The sequence below is a fragment of the Panthera uncia genome (genome assembly GCF_023721935.1).
Source record: "Panthera uncia isolate 11264 chromosome A1 unlocalized genomic scaffold, Puncia_PCG_1.0 HiC_scaffold_17, whole genome shotgun sequence".
In the NCBI taxonomy this organism is placed as follows: domain Eukaryota; kingdom Metazoa; phylum Chordata; class Mammalia; order Carnivora; family Felidae; genus Panthera; species Panthera uncia.
This window is the reverse complement of record NW_026057577.1, coordinates 12,924,598-12,937,962: the sequence shown is the minus strand read 5'-3', so window position 1 is coordinate 12,937,962 and position 13,365 is coordinate 12,924,598.

The window sequence follows — 13,365 nt, the reverse complement described above, 5'->3', positions numbered from 1 at the left end:
ATCAGACTTGGAAACAGAATGACCCAGTTACTTCGAAGAGTAACACAAAGCCCCCACTTGTAGGAGTTTTCACATAATCACTTGATTTGCAGAAGATAGATGATCAGTTACTGCTAGATTAATGACCCCCAAAATTATAGCACTATTTTTTCTGCTGTTGTCACTGACTGGTTCACTCTAGTTCCATCCAAATTAATTCTTTTTTTAATTTGATTTTTAAATTTTGTTGAGAGGCAGAGAGAGGGGGACACAGAATGCAAAGCATGCTCCAGGCTCTGAGCTGTCAGCACAGAACCTGACACGGGGCTCAAACTCACGGATGAGATCATGACTTGAGCTGAAGTCAGACTCTTAACCGACTGAGCCACCCAGGTGCCCCTAAATTTTATTTTTGATTGAAGTGTAGTTGATATATATTGGCTTCCATGTACAACATAGTAAGTCTACAATTATATACATTATAAAATGTGTACCACAGTAAGTGTAGTTACTGTCACTATACAAAGTTATTAAAATATTTTTGAGTATATTCCTGTTTTGTACTTTTCATCCCCATGACTTATTTATCTTATAACTGGAAGTTTGTACCTCTTAATTCCCTTCCCCTACTTCATCTGTTTCCCCACAAACCTCCCCTTTGGCAAGTTTGTTCTGTGTATTTATGATCTCATTCATTTTTATTGTTCATAAAATAGCTGTGTTTCTCTTTCTGATTTCTTTCTCTTAGTAAAATGCCTTCTTGGTCCAACTATGTTGTAAGTGGCAAGATAACCATTCTTTTTTATGGTTCAATATTATTCCATTGTGCTTATATACCACATTTTCTTTATCCATTCACCTGTCAGGACACACTTAGGTTGCTTCAATATCTTGGCTGTTGTAAATAATGCTACAAAGAGCATAGGGTACACATATTGGAGTTTTTGTTTACATTGAGCAGGTACCTGCCAGTAGAATTCCTTGGTCACAAGGTATGTTTTTCACAGTGGCTATACCAATTTACATTCCTATCATCAGTACATGAGAAATTTATTACTCAGGTACCTGAGTAATACTCAGTAATACTCAGTATTTCTCATAAATATTTACTCAATAAATACTGAGTTATTTATTTCTCTCTCCTCTCTTGCCCACCAACACTTGCTATGCCTGATCTTCCCTTAGCAAATCTGGCTGGTGTGAAATTTTACATATCTTTGCAGGTGTTTGCTGACCATCTGTATGTTGTCTTTAGAAAAAAGTCCATCCATGTCATTTGTATGCATTTTATAATCAGATTCTATGTGTTTTTGTTTTGTTCTGGCATTGAGATGTGTAAATTCCTTATATATTTTGGATATTAACCCCTTATTGAATGTATCATTTGCAAATATCACATCCCATTCAGTAGGTTGTCTTTTTGTTTGGGTTATGGTTTTCGTCACTGTGCAAAAGATTTTTAGTGTGTGTCCTGATTGCTTATTTTTGCTTAGGTTTCTCTTGGTTGGGGAGTTATATCCAAAAAGATATGCAAAAGCCAATGTCCAAGACTTAGCTGCCTACACTTTCCTTTAGGAGTTTCACAGTTTAGGGTCTTACATTTAGGTCTTTAGTATAATTTGAATTAATTTTTGTGTATGGTGCAGGAAAGTGACCCAATTTCATTCTTTGGAATGTAGCTATTCCATTTTCTCAGCACCATTTATTGAAGTGACTATTTCTCATTGTATATTCTTACCTCCTTTGTCATAGATTAATTTACCATATAAACATGGGTTTATTTCTGGGCTCTCTTTTCTGTTTCATTAATCTTTGTGTTTATTTTTGTGCCAATACCATACTGTTTTTATTAATGTAGCTTTGTAATAGAGTTTGAAATCTGGGATTGTGAAAATCTCCAGGGCTATTGTTCTTTCTCAAGATTGCTTTGGCTATTTGGCATCTGTTGTGGTTCAATACAAGTTGTAGAATTATTTGTTACAGTTCTGTGAAAAGTGCTATTAGTATTTTGGTAGGGACAGCATTGAATCTGTCAATTGCTGTTGATAGTATGGACATTGTAACATCATTAATTCTTAAAATCCAGGCGCATGGTTTATCTTTTCTTTCATCAAAGTCTTACTGTTTTCAGAGTACCAGTTTTTTTACCTCTTTGATTAAATTTATTCCCAGGTATTGACTTCTTTTTGATGCAATTTTAAATGTGGTTGGTTTTGTAAATTCTCTTTCTGCTACTTTGCTCTTAGTGTATATATACTAAAAAATTCTTCCCTCTAAATTTGTTAATATTTGCTTTATGTATTTAGGTGCTCCAATGTTGGATGCATAGATATTTACCACTGTTATATCCTATTGTTGGATTGAACCTTTTATCATTATGTCATGCCCTCTTTGTCTCTTTTGACAGTCTTTATTTTGAAGTAGATTTTGTCTGGTATGAATATTGCTACCCCAACCTCCCCCCGCCCCATAACACTGGCATGAAATATGTTGTCCCATACCTTCACTTTCAGTCTGTATGTGTTTTTAGGTCTGAATTAAGTCCCTTATAGGCAGCATCATTGGTTTTGTTTTTTTAATATATTCAGTCATTCTATATCTTTTAGAGCATGTAATCCATGTACATTTAAAATAATTGTTGATATTTATGTATTTATTGCCATTTTTACATGGGGATTTTTTCTGTTATTTTTATGGGTCTGCTCCCTTTTTTCTTCTCGTGTTGTTTTCCCTTGTGATTTGATTTACATGATTGCTGTGTATCTACTGTAGGTGTTTGGTTTGTGGTTGCCATGAGTTTCATATAAAATCCTATGTATTTAGCCTGTCTATAGTCTGTCTATATTAACTTGATGGTTGCTGAAGTTCAAATACATTCTAAAACACTGTACTTTCACTTCCTCATCCATGTTTTCTGTACATGTCATACTTTACCTCTTTGTGTATTGTTTCATTTGACTACTTTTGTAGATATAAGTGACTGATATACAAACTCCATGTTTGCTTTACCCAGTGAAATTTACTTCCAGCTATGGCATTTTCTTCTCCACTCAAAGAAGTCTCTTTAATATCTCATAAACTTTTGTCTGGGAAACGTTTCTCCTTCAATTCTGAATGAATTGAAGTTAGAGTGTTCTTGGTAGTAAGTTTTTTGTTTTTCTTTCAGCACTTTGAATATGTCATGCTATTCCCAGTGGCCTATAAAGTTTTAGCTGAAATGAATGTAACTGTTTCCTTTTCTCTTGCTGCTTTTAAGATTATGTCTTTAAATTTTCAACATTGTAATTACTATGTGCTGTTGTGTGCCACTTAGGTTCATCTTGTTTTGGGCTCTTTGTGCTTCCTGGACGTCTGATTTTTTCCCCAGGTGGGGAAGTATTCAGGTATCCTTCCTTCACATGTGTCTTCTGCCCCTTTCCCTTCTAGGACCCTTAATATGTGAATTTTAATATGCTTGAATTTGTCCCTTAACCCATTTCTTTTATTTTTAATTTGGCTTTCTTTTTGTTCAGGGTAGTTGCTTTCTAGGACCCTGTCTTCCAGCTGTATTCTTCTGTGTCTTCTTATCTGCTGTTGATTCCTTGTAGTATATTTCAGTTATTGTGTCTTTCAGATCTGATACTTTTTCTATTTTCTCTTTGTTGAAGTTCTCATTCAGTCTTCTCTCACGTTGGGTGAGTAGCTTTATGGCCATTACTTTGAACTCTTTATCAGGTAGATTGCTTATATCTATTTCCATTAGCTCTTTTTCTGAAGTTTTGTTCTTTCATTTGCAACATATTCTTCTACTCCTCATTGGGTCTCTGTCTGTGTGGCCCTAGGTAGGTGTCTTGTGGTGCCTTGTTAGCAATCCCCTCGGGTCACCAGAACCAAATGCTCTAGATGTCCCCAGTGGCTGTGTGCATGCTTGTAGGCAGGCTCATCCCTCAACCTGGCTGTCAGCAGTGACTCACCAGACCACCCTGTGTGTACTGGCAGGCAAGACTTGCACCTGGTACAGCTGCCTGAGAGGCATGAATTTCACTACTGGGGCCATGTTGGTGGATAGGACTAGCTTCCCCATCCCTGGAGCAGGAATGATTCTTTAGGGGATCTGGTGCTGGCCACTGAGTGAAGCATTGGGCTGGTCACCCCGAGAGGACAATAGTCCTACCTGAGACATACGGGATGTGTGGTAAGTTGGCAGTTGTTTTGCAGGGGCCCCTGCCTGAATGGGGCAAAGAGTGCTAGCAAGGTAAATGGAGAATGTCAGAACAGGCCCTAGTAAGTTTCCAGGTAGCTACACTGAAAAAGGGCAATACAAATAGTACCTGCCAGCCTTTCCATCCTCAGGGTAAACTGCTGATACATGTCTCTCCGGCACACATTCTAAAATTAGTCAATAAATCTCTGTCTTGTGTAACTCAGGTGCGTTACAAACTGCTGCATTGGAGCTGAGTCTTGGACCGGATGATAAAGCACTGGCTCCTTATGAGCAGCTAGTCAGTGTTCTATACCCCTCTGATGTTCCTGGAGGTAAGCCCAGCTGATTTTGAAAGCCACACATCAGGTGGGGGGTGGGGCAGCGGGAGAGGCTCATCTTCTTTGTGTGGGTTCCCAGGTGTGATCCCTCTTATTCCTCCACACCTGTGATCTCTCTCCTGTGTGTACATTCCTGCTCCAGGAGTATGGTTCCCAACTGTGTCTCAGCCCATCCTGTGCTCCTCTCTGTGGCCTTTCCCTTATATCTGTAGCTGTGGAAGATCTGTTGTGCCAGTCTTCAGGTCAATTTCAGAATGAGTTGCAATACATGTAGTTGTTGCTTTGGTGTTTCCATGGGAGGAGGTGAGGTCAGGATCCTCCTACTCGGCCATCTTTCCCCACTTTCTCCAACTAGCTTAATTCTTAATGAAACATTGGACAGTTAACACTATCGCCAGATGGTCCAAGATCTCACCCTTCCTATCCAAGGTTCCCCCTGCCTTTGCTTTTTCCTCCCTAGGAAATAAAATATTTCCTTCCAGTACTCTAACTAGGCTTGAGGAGCATGTGGCTAAAACTTTTTTTTTTGTTTGTTTTTAGCTTAGCAATATGAGGAGTTAGGGTAGGATTTGAAAATAGCTGTATGAAGAAGAGTGGTATTCATGAATGAACTTACCAATAGATTGGTGAGCTAAACAGAATCTTTAAAACTGGAAACATTCTTAAGGTATTCTCCTTTTGTAAATACATTTCAGTAGTACCAAAATGTGACACTATGGTCTACTGGTGCCCACGCTGAAGATACTGTGCACTACAGAACTGCATGGCCCATGTTATATACTTTGCTATCTTACACAGTCACACTGTTATTTGTTAGAGCATGGCCAGGAAAAATAAACACACACACATAATTATATCGTGAAGGAATCCCTGTCAGTAATGTACTCCCCATTATACAGTTTGAATATCCATTGTGACTTATTTGCAAACTGATAACCATATATTATGATTCCATAATAGGAGGGTGCATACACCTCACAGGGGGGGATGCCCCTAGAACACCTGATTCTGATAACCATGGGGGATTGCACTGCTGGGCACTACATTATACTTCCACCTAACATCAATACTTCCAAGACTAGGAGACTTAATACACAGGAACAAGAACAAGACAAAACTCTGGTTATTTCTGTTTCTTTTGGTTCTTTCCTAATCTATCTGTTAAAAAGCTCAAAAATGTCATATACATACTCACGAGACTTGAGAGAAGACTGGATGAACAGTCGACTAGAGGATGCAGAAGAATGGGTCAGCAATCTGAAAGAATAGTGGAGAGTAACCAGAGTGAACAGCAAGAAGAAAAAAAAAGATAGGTTAAAAGACCTCTGTACCCAACATCAAGCATCCTAATGTTTGTTGGCGCTATATAGGGGTTCCCAGAAGAAGAGAGAGAGAAAGGAGCATAAAGCTTATTTGAATAAATAATAGCTGAAAAATCTCCCTAATCTGGGCAAATGAGCAGACATCCAGGAAGCAGAGAGATCCAAACAATATGAAGCTAAAGAATTCTGTATAAAAGCACACAGTAATTATAACAGCAAAAATTAAAGAGAGAATGTTACAAGTAGCAAGAGAAAAGGAAAGAATTACATAGAAGGAAAATCCATAAGACTATCAGCAGGATTTTCAGGAGAAACATTGAATATATCATGCCTCTCCTTTCTGGCTTGCAAATAGCTAAGGGGGAGAAAATCCCTATAACCCAGAATACCCTATGGATCAAGGTTATCATTCAAGATTAAAGGAGAAATAAAGAGTGTCCCAGACAAACAAAAGTTAAAGGAGTTAATTACCACTAAATTGATGTTACAAAAAATATTAAAGGGAATCTTTTAAGCGGAAAAGAAAAAGCCATAATTAGAAGAAAAATTATGAAAGGAAAAAATTTCACTTGTAAAAGCATACACACAGTAAAGGTAGTAGATCAATCATTTTTAAAGCTACTATGAAGTTTAAAAGACGATAGTAGTAAAATCAATTACGTCTATAAAAATTAGTCAAGGGATACACAATTTAAAAGATGTAAAAAAAATAACATCATATCATAAAACATTGATTTGCAAATAAAAATGTGCTTTTAAAATGTGTTCTTAAGCTACCATCCACTTAATAAACACTACTATATACATAGGATGTTACATATGAACGTCATGGATACCACAAACCAAAAATATAAAATAGATACACAAAAAATAAAGGAATCTAAACATGATGCCAAAGAGACCATCTCAAGGGAAGTAGATCAGTAGAAGAAGAAAGGAAAAGAGAACTATGAAAACAGTCGATCAACAAAATGGGAATAATACCTATCAATAATTATTTTAAATGTAAGTGGACTATGTGCTCCAATGAAAAGACATAAGATTAATGAATGGATGAAAGAACAAGGCTCATCTATGTGCTGTCTACAAGAGATTTGCTACAGACCTAAAGACATACAGACTAAAAGTAAAGTAATGGAAAATGTATTCCATGCAAATGGAAGGAAAACAAAACAAAAGTTGGCTAGCATTACTTATTTCAGACTAGATTTTAAATAGACTCTAATAGGACATAAAGAAGGGCATTCCATAATGATAAAGTTATCAATGCAACCAGAACATACAATGGTAAATACCTGTGAACCCACTATAATAGCTTCTAAATATATAAATCACATATTAACAGTCATAAAGGGAGACACTACAATAATACAACAATAGTAAAGGACTTTAACACCTCACTCACATCAATGCATAGACCATCCAGAAAGAAAATCAATAAGGAAAAAAGTAGCTTTGAACCACACATTAGGACAGATGTACTTTAACACTTATATACCGAATGTTCCATCCCCAAACAGCAAATCACAGGAAACATTTCCCTGTGATATAGACACAATCCAGGCCACAAAAAAAGTCTCAATAAATTTCAGAAGTTTGAAATCATATCTGTATAATTTCAAACTATAATAGTATGAAACTAGAAATCAATTTTAAGAAAAAAAAAGATACTAATACATGGAAGCTAAACAGCATGCATCAAGAAACCAATGTATCAATGAAAGAACCAAAGAGGAACTCAATACCTTAACACAAATGAAAATGGAAACATCAGTTCCAACCCTTTGACATGATCAGAGTTCTAAGAGGGAAGTTTATGGGGATTCGGGCTTGCCTCAGGAAATAAGAAAATTCTCAAATACACAATCTAACATTACACCTAAAAGAACTGGAAAAAAGAAGAACAAATAATACCCAAAGTTAGTAGAATAAAGGAAATAAGAAATATCCCAGTAGAAATAAAGCCTATAGAAATTTCAGAAGATCAATGAAACTAATAGCTGAGACTTTAAAATACTTACACAATTAATAAAATATTGCAAGATGTTTACAAAATTGATTAGGAAAAAAAGAGAAAAGATTAAAATAATATCAGAAATGATGAAGCCCTTACTCTTAGGAGCAGGAAACATAATAGGTTTTTCTAACACAGAAAAGAAGACAGAGACTTAGTCAAAGTGCTAACACTGTGGCATTCACGGTGCATGAAACAAGATAAGGTTACAGCCAGAGATCTAATTGAAAGAGAGATAAGTAATATGCCTGATGGAGAGTTAAATCCATAATTGTAGGGATACTCACTGGGTTTGAGAAGAGAATGGAAGTCTTAAGGGAGGCCCTTATGGCATAGGTAAAAGATTTTAAAAATTCAGATGTGAAAAATTAAGTGAGATTTGAAACAGACTGGATGCAGTGTACATAAGTATGGTTAAAGCAGAGGAACGCATAAATGAAATAGAAGATTACATAGGTGAACAAAAGAGACAAAGAAGAATTATGGAACACAAAAATAGCCTTAGGGAACTCAATGACTTCACCAAACATAACATTTGTATTATAGGAGTCCCAGAAGAAGAAGAAGAGAGAGAAGGGGGCAGAAAATTTATTTGAAGAAATCAAAGTTAAAAGCTTTCCTAATCTAGAGAAGGAAAAAGACAAAAATCCAGGGGAAACAGAGAACTCCCATCAAAATCAACAAAAGCAGGACAATGCCAAGACTTACTGTAATTAGATTTGCAAAATGTAGTGAGAAAGAAAAAATATCTTAAAAGCAGTCTCTAACTTAAAAGGGAAGACCAACAAGGCTAGCTATAGATCCCTCCACAGAAACTTGGCAAGTCAGAAAGAAGTGGCATGATATATTCAACATGCTGAATGGTACAAAATCTGCAGCCAAGAATACACTATCCAGCAAGGCTAGTAATCAGAAAAGAAGTAGAGATAAAGAGTTTCCCAAACAAAAACTAAAGGAGTACATGACCACTAAACCAACCCTGCAAGAAATAATATTAAAAGGAACTCTTTGAATGAAAAGGAAAGACCAAAGGGACAAAGACAAGAAAGGACCAGGGAAAATCTCCAGAAATTGTGACAAAACAAGTAACACAATGACACTTGTGTTACACACATACACATACATGCACACACACATAATTACTCAGAATGTAAATGGACTAAACCCTCTCATGAAGACTTAGGATGTCAGAATGAATTTAAAAAAAAAAAAACTCAAACAAAACAAAAACCCAAGACCTATTGATATGCTGCCTTTAAGAGAATGATTTTAGACTTCAGGGCACTTTCAGATAGAAAGTGAGGGGATAAGAAACATTTATCCTGCAAATGGACATCAAAACAAAGCCAGAGTCATAATACTTATATCAGATAAAATAGATTCTATTCTACTCTATTTGAGAGAGAAAAAGAACACAAGCTATAGAGGGAGGGAGGGACAGAGGGAGAAAGAAAGAAAGAATCTTAAGCAGGCTCTACACCCAGCACAGAGCCCAACACAGGGCTTGATCTCATGGCCCTGAGGTCATGTCCTGAGTCAAAACCAAGAGTCATACAATCAACTGAGCTACCCAGAGGCCACAGACAACCTAGATTTTAAACCAAAATCTGTAACAAGAGATGACGATGGACAATATATAATAATAAAGGGAACCATCCAACAAGAAGGTCTAACAGTTGTAAATATTTATGAATCCAACATGTGGGCAGCCAAATATATAAAACATTAACAAACACAAAGAAACTTATTGATAATAAAATAATATTCCAGGGGAATTTAACATAGATGATGTGTCCATTAATGTAAGCACTAAGCAGAAAATCAACAAGGAAACAATAGTTTTGAATGACTTCCTGGACCAGATGGACATGACAGACATATTCAGAACTTTTCATCATGAAGCAGAATACACATTCTTTTAAAATGTACATGGTACATTCTCCAGAATCGATCACATACTAGGTCACAAATCATCAAAACGTTCAAAAAGATTGAAATCATACCATACATGAGATGACAATGCTATGAAACTGAAGCCAACCACAAGAAGAAATCTGGAAGGACTATAAATACATGGCGGTCAAACAATGTACTACTAAACAATGAATGGGTCAACCAGGAAATCAAAAAAGTAAAAATATATATGGAAGCAAATGAAAACACCACAGTCCCAAACCTTTGGGTTGCAGCAAAAGTAGTTTTAAGAGGAAAGTATATAGCAATACCGAACTACCTCAAGAAGTAAAAAAAAAAAAAAAAAAATCTCTAACAACCTGTCCTTAACACCTAAAGGAACTATAAAAAAAACAAATGAAGCTTAAAGCCAGCAAGAAGGGAAATAATAAAGATTAGAGCAAAAATAAATGATAGAGAAACTAAAAAACAATAGAACAGATCAATGAAACCAGGAGCTGTTTCTTGGAAAAAATTAATAAAACTGATAACCTCCTAGGCAGAATTATGAAAAAGAAAAGATAAAGGACCCAAATAGATAAAAACACGAAGGAGAGATGAGAAATAACCAACACCACAAAAATATAAACAATTCTAAAAGAATGTTATGAAAAACTATATGACAACAAATTGGACAACCTGGAAGAAATGGATAAATATCCAGAAACATAAATGATCACAACTGAAGCAGTAAGAAAGAGAAAATTTGAACATATTGATAACCAGCAAAGAAATTGAATAAATAATCAGAACTTTCTCAACAAACCAAAGTGCAGGGCCAGATGGCTTCAATGATGAATTCTACCAAACACTTAAATCAGTGAATACTTACTCTTCTTGAATTAGTCCAAAAAAATAGAAATGGAAGGAAATGTTTCAAACACATTCTATGAGGCCTGAATTATTATGATATGAAAACCAGACAAAAACTCCACTAAAAAGGAGAATTACAGGTCAATATCCCTCATGAAAATGGATGCAGATATCCTCAAAAAGATAGTACCAAACCGAATGCAACAGTACATTAAAAGAATCATTCACCATGATCCAGTGAGATTTATTCCTGGGCTGGAATAAATCCAAGGGTGTTTCATTATACCCAAATCAATCATTGTGATACACCACATGAATAAAAGAAAGGATAGAAACCATATGATCCTGTCAATAGATGCAGAAAAAGTATTAGACAAAATACAGCATCCTTTCTTGATAAAAAAAATCCTCAACATCATAAAAGCCATATACAAAAAACCCACAGCAAATATCATCATAAATGGGGCAACCCTGAGAGGTTCTCCTGTATGGTCAGGAACAAGACAGGGATGTCCATTTTCACTGTTTTTATTTAACTTTGTATTAGAAGTCCTAACCATAGCCATCAGACAATACAAAGTAATACAAGGAATCTAAACTGGCAAGGAAGAAGTGAAACTTTCAGTATTTGTAAATGACGTGATACCCTATATGGAAAACCAAAAGACACCACCAGAAAAATTTATACAACTGATACATGAATTCAGTAAAATCACAGAATGCCAAATCAACCTACAGAATTCTTTTGCATTTCTATACACAAATAATGGAGCAGCAGACAGAAAAATAAGGGAATTGATCTCATTTACAGTTGCACCAAAAATCTTAAGATACCCAGGAATAAACCTAACCAAAGAAGTAAATGAGTATACTTTTTAAAACGCTGATAAAAGAAATTGAAGACAACACAAAGAAATGGAAAATAATCCATGGTCACAAATTGGAAGAACAAATATTGTTAAAATGTTTAAAATACCCAAAGCAGTCTACACAGTTAGTGCAATTCCTGTCAAAAACCACCAGCGTTTTGTACAGAGACCATACAATCCTAAAATTTGTATGGAATCACAAAAGACCACAAATAACCAAAGCAATCTTGGAGAAGAAAAGCAAAGCTGGAGGCATCACAATTCCAGACATCAAGTTACGTTACAAAGCTGTAGTCATCAAGACAGTATGGTACTGGCACAAAAACAGACACAGAGTTCCACAGAAACTGTCATCTCAGGAACCATAATTGTAGTAACAAGCTCTCACTAATAATCTGAATTGGCTTTGAAATAAATATACTAACCTTATCCCTGTTCTTATAAAAAAATTAACGAGCCATAGAAGTATCCACAAAATACTTCCCAACACAAGCAACCACATCCATACTCCTAGTGATAGGAATTATCGTTAACCTATATTCAGGACAATGAACGATATCAAAAAAGTCTTGACCCCATAGCATCGATTATAATAACCGCTGCTTTAGCAATAAAACTGGGCTTGGCCCCATTTCACTTCTGAATTCCTGAAGTTGAACAAGGAATCTCCCTATCCTCAGGCCTAATTTATTAACATGACAAAAAATCGCACCATCATCTGTCCTCTACCAAATTTCGCCCACCATCAATCCCAATCTACTCCTAACAATAGCTATCACGTCAGTCAATCAGGGGGATGAAGGGGACTCAACCCAACACAACTGTGAAAAATCCTAGCATACTCCTCAATCGTCCATATAGGTTATATAACAACAACATTAGCTACCTTCATACTACTCATACACAGCTCTGCTACAACAACATTATCCCTATCACAAACATGAAGTAAAACACCCCTAATCACCTCACTCATCCTGATTCTCAGGATTCATCCCCAAATGAATAATCATCCAAAAATTAACAAAAAAATGAGATAAAAATGATGTGGATGGAGCTACAGAGTTATTATGCTAAGTGAAATAAGTCAAAGAAAGATAAATACCCCATGATTCCACGCATATGTGGAATTTAAAAATAGAACAAGTGTACATAGGGTTGGTAAAAGAAGAGAAAGGAAGACCAGTAAACAGATCCTTAACTCTAGGGAACAAACTCATGGTTACCAGAAGGGAGGTGGGCAGGGAGGATGGGTGAAACAGGTGATGGTTAGTAAGGAGGGTACTTGTGATGAGAACCAGGTGTTGTATGTAAGTGATAAATCACTAAATTCTATACCTGAAACTAATATTACACCAAATGTTAACTAAGTGGAATTTAAATTAAAACTTGGGTAGGGAAACAAAATAAACTTAGGAATGAAAGAGAAGTTAATCAAAAGGATTACAAGAGTACTATGAAAAAAAAATGCAAACAATTTAGACACGTGAGAAGAAATGCATCAATTTATAGAAAACTAGAATGCTCCAAAAGAGAATCAGGAAGAAATAGAAAATCTTAAAAATTTGATTGCTAGTAATAAAATTGACCTGGTAATGAAAACATTTCCAACAAACAAATGTCTAGAATCGAATGGCTTCACAGGTGATTTACCAAATATTTAATGAATAGTTAATATCTATACTTCTCAGGCTCAAAGTAATGCTTACAGATTCATCCTGTAAGGCTAGCATGACCCTGATACCAAAACTAGACAACTCTACCACAAAAATATTACAGGCTAATCTCCTTGACGATTAAGATGCAAAAATCCTCAACACAGTATCAGCAAGTCAAGTTTAACAATACATTAAAAGGATCCTTTACCACAATCACATGGGATTTATTCTAAGGTTGC